This window comes from Nannospalax galili, unplaced genomic scaffold (assembly GCF_000622305.1).
Source record: "Nannospalax galili isolate Female #2095 unplaced genomic scaffold, S.galili_v1.0 scaffold155, whole genome shotgun sequence".
Classification (NCBI taxonomy): domain Eukaryota; kingdom Metazoa; phylum Chordata; class Mammalia; order Rodentia; family Spalacidae; genus Nannospalax; species Nannospalax galili.
In genome coordinates, this window is record NW_008339923.1 from 8,721,899 (window position 1) to 8,730,830 (window position 8,932).

Below are 8,932 nucleotides of genomic sequence, written 5' to 3' on the forward strand. Positions count from 1 at the left end.
TTACTGAGCTTACTTACCGAGATAACTGAGGGGTTGCTGAGGTGTATGTATGACCTGAGGGTATGCACACTGGAAAGCCTTTACTCAGCATGGGTCATGTTTTCTCTTGGTAGCCTTCCCCAGATTGTGTACTTTAGTCCTCCCTAAATCCAGGAGTCCATGTGTGATTAAGGCCAAATTACGTACAGTTGGCTGGGAAGAGTGGCTGGATACTCCAGTGAGGGTCCAATGACCCTGCTTGGCCCTCTTTTAATGAATGAGCACAACCATCAACAAACCCAATTGTGACGATGTTTAGCAATCAGGCTCAGCTGAAGTCGTGATGATAATAGTTATTTCATGCAGTAGGGACTGCTGTATAGCATCATCTTATTAAAAGGACCTGGAATTTAAAAGGATTTGGTGCTAGGACCCACATATGAGGGAGAACATATGTCCATTGTTTGTTTTTCTGAGTGTGTTACTTCACTTAGTATAACAATTTCTGGATCCATCCATTTAACTGAAAGTTTCATTATTTCATCTTTCTTTACTGCTGAATAGAACTCCATTGTGTAAATATACCACATTTTTGTTAACCACTCATCAGTTGAGGGGTATTTAGGTTGCTCCCATCTCTTGGCTATTGTGAAAAGAGCTGCAACAATCATGGTTGTACAAGTATCTCTACAATAGGATGAGTCCTTTGGGTGTATGCCGAGGAGTGGTATAACCGGGTCATGTGGTAGGTTCATTTTTAGTTTTTTATGAGTTTGCCAGAATGTTTTCCATAGAGGTTGCGTGAGTTTGCAATCCCACCAGCAGTGAATGAGCTTTCCCCTTTCTCCACATCCTCACCAGCATTTGTTATCATTCGTTCTCTTGATCCTAGCTGGTCTGATTGGGGTAAGGTGATTCCTTAGGGTGGTTTTAATTTGCGTTTCCCTAATTACTAATGATGTTGAACACTTTTTGAGATGTTTCTTAGCCATCTTTATGTATTTCTTTGAGAACTCTCTGTTTAGATCTTTAGCCCACCTTTTAATTGGGTCTTTTGGTTTCTCAATTCTTTGTTTTTTAAGTTCTTTATATATTCTGGACGTTAAACCTGTGTCAGATGTATCACTGGTGAAGATTTTTTCCCATTCTGTGGGTTTTCTCTTTACTTTTTGATTGTTTCTTTTGCTGTACAGAAGCTTTTGAATTTAATGAGGTCCCACTTGTTGCTTGCTGACCTTAATTCCTGGGCAACTTCTGTCTGATTTAGAAAATCCTTTCCTACACCTGTATCTTGTAAGTTACTGCCAATATTTTCTTCTAATAGTTTCAGGGTTTCCATTTTTCACATTGAGGTTGATCCATTTGAAGTTGACTTTTGTGCAAGGTGAAAGATAAGGATCTAGTTTCATTCTTCTACAGGTGGAGATCCAGTTTTTCCAACACCATTTGTTGAAGATGCTGTCTTCCCTCCATTGTGTATACTTGGCACCAAATATCAGGTGGCTGAAATTGTGTGTACTTGGGTTTGGATCTTCAATGATGTTCCATTGCTCTATGTGTCTACTTTTGTGCCAGTACCATGCTGTTTTTATGACTATAGCTCTGTAGTATACTTTGAGATCTGGTATAGTAATCCCCTCAGCTTTGCTCTTTGTGCTCAGGGTAGCTTTGGCTATCCAGGGTCTTTCGTGCTTATATATGAATTTAAGGATGGTTTTTTTTTCTAATTCTTTGAAATATGTCATTGGGATTTTGGTTGAGATTGCGTTGAATCTATATATTGCTTTTGGTAGGATGGTCATTTTCACAATATTAATTCTTCCAATTCATGAGCATGGGAGGTCCTTCCATCTCCTGGTGTCTTCCTCAATCTCTTTCTTTAATGATTTAAAATTTTCATTGTAGAGATCTTTCGTGTCTTTGGTTAACTGGGCTAAGGGTCTTTCTGTCTTGTTTAGCTTTTCAAAGAAGAGGATAGACACCTGGGGATCAGTGTGTGCTGATGTGGTGACCATACCCAACCTCCCACCCCTCCTGCTCCAGGTTTCCCCAGCCCCTCAGACTTCCTCTTCCCAGTCTCCTTCCTGGCTTCTTTCCCCTGTGACTGGTGCTGAATGTCAGGTCTGTGCATATTCCTGGTCATATGTGTGTAGTTTTCTTGAGTATGCTGAGAAACCCATGTATGAAATAAAAGAGGGGGAGTTAGCTATTTGGAGACAAAAAATATAAGGTGTTTTGATCAAATCCATGCCCATTCCATGAGTTCCAGTAGTGACTAGGGCTTTGTCTAATGTTGATTTTGAGCTTTATTGCATTATGGTCTGATAGAATGCATGGAATTATTTCAATTTTTTTGTATTTGTTGAGGTTTGTTTTGTGGCCCGGCATGTGGTCCAGTTTTGAAAAAGTTCCATGTGGTGAGGAGTAGAAAGTATATTCTTTGATGCTTGGGTGGAATATTCAAATGAGGTCTGTTAGATCCATTTGATGTATGGTATCATTTAATTCAGATGTCTCTCTGTTTATCCTTTGTCCAGTTGACCTGTCTAATGGAGATAGTGGGATATTGATGTCCTCTACTATTACTGAGTTGGGGTTAATCTGTGTCTTAAAGCCCTGTAGTATTGTTTTTATGAATTTGGGTGCACCAGAGTTTGGTACATATATGTTAAGGATTGTAATATCTTCTTGGTTAACTGTTCCTTTGATCAGAATGAAGTTGCCCTCCTTATCTCTTCTGATTAGTGTTACTTTGAAGTCTATTTTGTCAGATATTAAAATTGCAGCCCCTGCTTGTTTCTTAGTGCCATTTGCTTGGAATATTCTTTTCCATTCTTTTACCTTAAGGTAGCACCTATTCTTGAAGGTGAGAGGGGTTTCTTGCAGACGGCAAAGAGATTGATTTTGTTTCTTTAAAAAAATTCATTTATTATCATTATTATTATTATTATTGCTATTATTTTTTTGTCTTTTTGAGACAAGGTCTCCCTGTAGCTGCAGCTGGCCTGGATTCACTAATGGAGACCAGACTGGCCTCGAACTCACAAAGATCTTCCTGCCTCTGCCTCCTGGGTACTGGGATTAGAGGTGTGCACCACCATGCCTGGCTTATTTATTTTTACTTTATGTGTATGAGTGTATTGCCTGAATGTATGTGAGTGTACCCATGTCATGCAATGGTGCGGAGGTCAGAATAGGGCTTTAGGGATTCCTCTGGAATTGGAATTAAGGACAGTTTGTAGTCACAATGGGGGTGCTGGGAACTGAACCCAAGTCCTCTGCAAGAGCAGTCAGTGCTCCTAACTGCTGAGACATCTCTCCAGCCCCCAATTTTGTTTCTTAATCCATTCACTTAACCCATGTCTTTTGACTGGGGTGTTCAGTCCCTTGATATTTAAGGTTATTATTGAAAGATGTGTATTGGGTGCCATCGTTTTGATTGCTGTTTGTGTTCTCTGTCTAATTTTGTGTTTCCTAGATTACACCTTTGTTTATTTTCTTTTGTTGTCCCTGGGGTATAGTTGTTTCTCTCTCTGCTCTCTATATTGCTTCAAGTATTCTTTGAAGGGCTGGTTTCGTGGACATGTATTCTTTCAGGCTATTCATGTCATGGAAGATTTTTCTTTCCCCCTCAACTAGAATAGACATTTTTGCTGGGTATAGTATTCTGGGCTGGCATCTATTGTCATTGTAGAACTGGAAATACCTTGGTCCAGGCTCTTCTGGTTTTCATAGTTTGTATTGATAAGTCAGCTGTAATTCTGATGGGCTTTCCTTTGTATGTGACTTGTTGACTTTCTTTTGCTGCTTTCAGTATTCTCTCTTTGTTCTGTACATTTAGTGTTTTTACTATGGTATGTCGTGGGGAGTTTCTTTTCTGATCCTATTTGGTGTTCTATGTGCTTCCTGTATTTGTATGAGGATGTCTTTCCTTAATTTCAGGAAATTCTCTTCTTTAATCCTGTTTAAGATCTGGTCAACACCATTAACCTGAAATTCTTCTCTTTCCTCTATTTGTATGAGTCGTAGATTTGGTCTTTTCATGGTGTCCCACATCTCTTGTGTATTCCATTGCTGTGTTTTAAAAAAATATTTCCATAATCTTTGCTTGAGTGGTCCAGTTCTTCAACTTTATCCTCCAGTGTTTCTATTCTGTATTCCATTTCATTCATTCTAGAGGTGAGGTTTTCCTCTGTTGTTTCAAGTTGGCTTATTGAGTTTTCCACTTCCTTCTTCGTTTTTGCCTGTTTTCTTCAATGTTTCCATTTCTTTTGTGAATTCTTTCAGAAGTTTATCCCTATCTTCTTTTAGTTCCTTGGTTTGTTTGTTCATGTGTTATTTAAATTCATTGAATTCCTTGATCATGTTTATGATTGTTCTTTGAAATTCAGTCAGGTACACTCAGGCTCCCTTCACCACGTAGAGGCAGGATCCGGGCACTCTTAGGCAGTCCCCTGTGTTCTCAGGCCCTCTGCCAGAAGGAGGCCTGAGGGAGGCCAAAACTTGGTACTCTTTGGTAGTCTGGTGAGATCAGAGCCGTTACACTAATAGAAGTTGAAACCCACCCTCTCAGGCTGTCTGCTAGGATCTCAGCCTTAGCATACCAAAGCCAAATCTGCTCTGAGGCCTTGAGAGGGGCCCCATGGAAATCCCAGGTAGGGGGATGGGTATGGCACAATTAGGGGAAGCTCACCACCATGTGGAGGCAGGATCCAGGGGCTCTCAGGCAGTCCCCTATGTTCTCAGGCCCTCTGCTAGAGGGAGGCCAGAACTTGGCACTCTCTGGAGGTCTCCTACCTCCTATTCTTATCATACCCTATGAAGAGTTTACCCAAATTACTGATAGGGAATCAGAATGCAGACAACTCTGGCTTCTTCCATGCTGAAGAGGAATGCAGGGTGATGCAACTGGTGTACCCCTTCAGTGGGTGTATCTAAAAGACCCCCAAATTACATAACTCTTATCTGTAGGGAGAAAAGAAAGTCCTTGACTGGTGACTAGGGGATGTGAAGGAGAAGTAAAGGCAGGAGTAGTTAGCATTACAAGTTCTAGACAGGGAACCAGGAAAAAAGTCAGAGCAGGGTAAATTTTGAATAGTCATATCAGAGTCCATTGGGATTTCTTGGTGAAAGTTTCCAAAAGCATCCTTCTATTGGGTTCCTCCTCATTTTTTTTTTTTTTTTTTTTTTTTTGTCTGCCAAGGTTGGACTTGAGAGTGATGGACTCGGTATTTGTTTTCAGATACTTTGATAGCTGTTGGAATGGCTAGAATCAGTTTCAGTTCCCCCTCAAAGACTTCTCTATAAGGGGAGAAAACAAATTTAGCTATCATTTTAGAACAATAGTGGGTTATCTCCCTTAGCTCTAGGTGAGCACTACAGTATTGCAGACCAAGATTTGCAGTATTACCTCTGAGCAGTACTTTCTGCTTAGAAACAAAATCATCAATGAGAAATAATTATCTAAATAACATTTCATATGTACTTAAGCCTAATGTCTGTGAAGTGTAATCTCTTGAACTATGAAAGAAATATACTGATCACTTTAATCTTTGGTTATACTTTCCGTTTGGGTGTTTAAGACCATACAGTTGGCCCAGATAAACCAATTTATTTTAACTCTTAAGGTTGTTTGAGGATCTGTTCCTCAGGGGTCACAGGGACTTGGGAGGAACCCCTGGCTCCTTTCTTTTACCAATTCCATCTATGTGAAGATAAGTCAAAGGTCCTGCTCGGCCATGGCTGGCTTTACTTGGAAGCATGGAGGAAATGTTTCCTCTGAGTTGACCCTCCTCTTTTTAGACTGGTCACTGGTTCAAGTCCATCTGGTGGGGTCTCCATGGCCTCCCTGAACAGGAGGACAGGTGACTCACCACAGTTATAGGACATTTTCAACTTAGTTGACCTTGGAGGGCAAGGAGCAAAAACTGTCATTTAAGTCCCTCTGACCAGATTAGTATTGGCCTCAAAGTATGGCTGTTAAACATCCAAGAAGCTTAGTTCCACCAGTCTGGTACTTTTAATTACCATGTGCCATGTAGATAAAGCTTGAGCAAAAATGAAACATTCTGTTCTGAGTCTCTTTAAAGGCCATGAAAAGTGAACTTTGATGGTCCTACACCAAGGTGGTTTGGCACATTGAGGCCTGGATTAGTAAGTCAGTGTTTCTCTGGATTGGGACAAGCTTCCTATTTTCTGCTGAGAAGAACAAAATCTCTAATCCTAAATTCTGTATATTAGCCTGCAGTCAAACCTATATATTTTAATTTATTGAAGTAGAAAAGGCATCAATATGGGATTTTCTTTGTCTTTTTTAGACGGGGTCTCCCTGTAGCTCTAGCTGGCCTGGAACTCACTATGTAGACTGGGCTGGCCTTGAATTCACAAAGATCCACCTGCCTCTGTCTCCCAAGTGCTGGGATTAAAGGCTTGTGCCGTGTGCCACCATTCCTGGCTATCAATATGTTTAAAACTCATCTGATATGGTGTCTTGGGAATCCAGAGGACAACTAACAGGGGGACTAGCAATTGCACGATGGTACAGCCCTGTATCAATGCTGATGAAACCCCAGACCTCCATTCCTTATGCAAGTGATCCCATGTGTCTTCAGGCCCTGGATTTGGGGCAGTGCAGTAGTAGAGGACACTAGGTATGATGGTCATGCTGGAGGAAGCACATCACTGGGGGCAGGATTCGAGAGCTCTTACCTTACTAGATTTCCAGTCACTCTCTGCTTCCTGTGCTTACTTGAAGATGTGAGAGCTCTGCTTTCTGCTCTGGCCCCCTCCCTGAATGACGGACTTTGATTTCTCTGGAACTATAACCTCGAACTCTTCCTTCTATAAGTTCATGATGTTTTATCATAGCAACATAAAAGTAACTAACACACTAGGTTTCCCAGTACTATACCAGGTATCCCTGAGGCAGTTGTAGGTTTGTCTCCATCTTTTGCTGTAAATTCAGTTTCTTGAAATATTAAATAGTGATAATGTATGATCTTTAATCTCTGAAGAGCTCTGTGACATTCAAATGGGGTCAAATTAGTTATTTCATTTTTTACTTATTTCAGAAATAGGGTCACTTTCTAGCAAGAATAAAGTTTAACCTGACAGGCACTTGTAAGTTTCCAATCATTGATCCTTGGCATATGAATACAGACTGTCAACCATCCATTCCAAGCTGTTTAATGTACACCTACCATGTGCTGAGATGGTGTGAGGGATTGGGGGTAGAACTCTGAATGAGGCAAATGTGGCCTTATCCCTGCAAGTTTTATGAAGGCATGTGAGCACAGTGCTGTACCATGAGAGCTCCTGGGGCTGGAGAGATGACTCAGTGGTTAAGAGCTCTGGCTGCTCTTGTGGAGGACCTGAGGTCCATTCCCAACACTCACATGGAAGATATCAACCATCTGGTTCCAGGGGGTCTGATGCCTTCTTTTGGCCTGTGAGGGCACTGCATGCACGTGGTGCTCTTCCATACAGGCAGGCAAAATACTCATATACATAAAATAAAAATAAATAAATAAAATGTGTTTAAAACCAGAGCTCCTGGGCCACATAGGTGGGGATGGGTGAGGGATGGCAGGTGTGGAAAGTCTCCTGGGAAGGAAGGAACTTCACCTGAGATCTAAAGTAGATGCAAGGCTTTACCAGATGCAGAAAAAGGTGGAGAAGTGCATTTGGGACTTTCAATGAAGTCAGTTACAGATCCAAACATCCAGAGAGTTGAGAAGTCTAATATTTCTATTTCATTATAAAAAATCCTGACAGCTGTCTGTACACAGCAAACATGAGCTCCATGTTTGTCTGGATGTACACTGGTGAGAGGGTGTCCAATTGGATAAGAGTCTGATTAGCCAAGATCATAGCGGTACTGGGTTGAGTTCAGAGAGCTAACCACCTAGAGTGGTGGTCTTATTAAAGAGAGGTAGGCTGCTGTCTATCCTGGGGAGCACTGACTCCTGCCCAGGGAGTACTGATGCCATTCACATTGCAGGATGCTGTGCGCTGCTGGTCCCTGGCAGAGAAATGGAAGACCCTCTTTGTCAGAGGTTAGTTATCTACCAAAATTGTTCTGGCTCCATGGACAATGCTTGAAATTATGCTTCAGCTTCTTTTGGTTAAAAAGTTTGTGCTTTTTTGACAAAACAGACTTTGTCCTCAGGGGGAAAAAAAAAAACAAAAAAAAAAACAACAGTCAACTGTAACAAGCGATGGTGAAAACCTGGTGAGATTTTGGTGTCTCTTTGTCCCTAGCTGAATTCTGGTACCATCTATCCCCACATCTGTACACATTAGGACCATCAACCTTGATGGTTTGCCTGGGACTTCGGAGTTTTCTAGAATGAACTTTCCAAACCAGGAAAATTTAAATGAAACCTATTTACAGAGTTCTTGGGCAGGACGATCACATTTTCTGGTCTAGGAAAACACAAGACTTGGGAATGGCCACTTGGTTTCCCATTCCATCCAAAATTGTCTTGAAACAAAGGTCTTAAAGGACATATTTGCTGTTCTCAGATCAGTCGGCTGCCTGCACCCCTTGTTCTCAGCTTGAGCTTGGCAGTGGTCATTGCCCATCATTGGTGTTCATGCTTGCCTGTCTTTACAGATTGGCTTTGATTGGTATTAAAGCAAGTACAAAGCCATTGGGAAGAAGAGAGGGCCTTTGACAAACAGTTTTACTCCTGGCTTACCAGCTCCCTGCCCATCTCTCTGCCCTATGTGTAGTCTCAGAGGATAAAAGGTAGATAAGCTCCCAATCAGTAAAACGATTGTAAAATAAACCCCCAAATGAGGTGTTGGTGCGCTGTTGTATATCTGATTTTTTTTTAATTTTTAAATTTTATTTTCAAGTTTTTTTTTTAGAAGCATTTCATTACAGCTTTAACATATTCAGTAACACATTCCAGAGCAAGGATACATCTCTTTCAAAGGTGGCTGTAAATTT